This window comes from Trichosurus vulpecula, chromosome 4 (genome assembly GCF_011100635.1).
Source record: "Trichosurus vulpecula isolate mTriVul1 chromosome 4, mTriVul1.pri, whole genome shotgun sequence".
NCBI lineage: Eukaryota > Metazoa > Chordata > Mammalia > Diprotodontia > Phalangeridae > Trichosurus > Trichosurus vulpecula.
This window is the reverse complement of record NC_050576.1, coordinates 295,117,131-295,119,044: the sequence shown is the minus strand read 5'-3', so window position 1 is coordinate 295,119,044 and position 1,914 is coordinate 295,117,131.

Genomic DNA, 1,914 nt, shown 5'->3' with positions numbered 1-1,914 from the left:
CTGACGAAGAAAACAACCTTTTAGGTGTGCACTTGATTTCATTGGTGCCTCGTGTCTTCAGAATATGACATCTTCAATCATACTCCTTCTATTTTCCCTTCTCTCCCCCTTTTCTTCTCCCCCTCTCCCTTCCTAGCTAGGAGTTCCTTCCCCATTATATCAAACATGGCCCTCTCCCCATCCTTAAAAAAGTAAACCTTCACTGAACCCTAAGACTCATCTTCCTGAGTTCAAATCTGGCCTCAGACACTTACTAACTGTGTGGCCCTGGGGAAGTCACTTAATCCTGTTTGCCTCAGTTTCCTCATCTATAAAATGAGCTGGAGAAGGAAATGGCAAACCATTCCAGTGTCTTTGCCAAGAAAACCCCAAAAGTGGTCATGAAGAGTTGGACATGATTCAAATATGACTAAACAGCAGGCCCTATGACTCTCTGAAAATATCATCCTCTACCCCTTCTATATTTCTCAGCCAAACTCCTTGAAAAAAAACTGTCTATGCTTGCTGCCTCCATGTCTTTTTAAAATTTTACTTTTATTTATTTTTAATTTTTTGATTTTTTTTATTTTTTGCCTCCACGTCTTATCAATATTTCTCAACCCTTTGCAGTCTGGCTCTGAATTTATTTTATAACTGCAACCTCTCCGAAGTTCCCAATGATCTCTTAATTGCCAAATCTAATGGTCTTTTCTAAGTCTTCATGCTTCTCTGCGTGTCTGCTGCATTTGACATTGTTGATTGCTCTCTCTTCCTGGATATTCTCTCTTTGAGCTACCATCTTGGTTATCTCATCATCCCTCACCTAGATTATTACACGGTCTCCTGATTATCTCTGCCTCAGTATCTCTCACCACTCCCATCTGTCCTATACACTGCTGCCAAAGTAATTTTCATTAACTACAAATATGACCATATTACTCCTCTTACTTTATCACCTCCACTGACTTCCTATTGCCTCTAAGATGAAATGTAATTTTAAAAATCTTTTTAAACACTTTCTCAATCTGGTCCCAAACTATCTTTCCTATTTCATTGGACATTATTCCACCTCCTAGACTCTGCATTCTTCTCAAACTGTTGGTATCCACGTGATACTCCATCTCTTGTCTTGGTGCCTTTGTGCTAGACATTCCACATGCCTAGAATGCATTTTCTCTTTACCTCTGCCTCAGAACATCTCTCTTTTACTTTTAAGATACAGCTCAAGGGAGCAGAGCCAAGATGGTGGCTGGAAAGCAGGGACTTGCATGAGTTCCCTGTCAGGTCCGTCCAAAAACCTATAAAAATGGCTCTGAACCAATTTTAGAACTGCAGAACCCACAAAATAGCAGAGGGAGGCAGGGCTCCAGCCCAGGCCAACCCGGATGGTCACTGGGTGAGGTCTATCGCGCATGGAGCTGGGAGCAGAGGGGACCAGAGAGGAGTGGAGCTCAGCGTGGGCAGTGGCCGGACCAACCAGACCAGGAGCTGGGTGGAACAAGCCCTAGCGCCCTGAATCAGTGAGCTGTGGCAGTTACCAGACTTCTCAATCCACAAACACCAAAGGCAACAGAGAAGGTTAGTGGGAAAAGCTGCAGGGACGGAGTGGAAGGAGTTCATGTTCAGCCACTGCCCCAGGGGCTGTAGAGGTGGTGCAGCTACAGAACTACAGCTGCAGTTGCTTCCTGCCCCAGGCCAACCTGGTGGGAGGAATTAAGTGGCAGATCAGAGCAGGAGTGCAGAGCCTGCTTAAGATTTTCATCAGGTCTGGGTTGGGGGTTCTTGGGGAAGGAGGAGTGCTAGTGTGGCAGAGCTGGCTGTACAGAAATAGCTCTGAAAACAACAGCGCAACCTCTCAAGCTTGGAACAAAGTACTCTCTACTCTACAAGCCGTCATACCCTGACGAAAAACTCAAGAGTCAAGTAAGTTGTCTG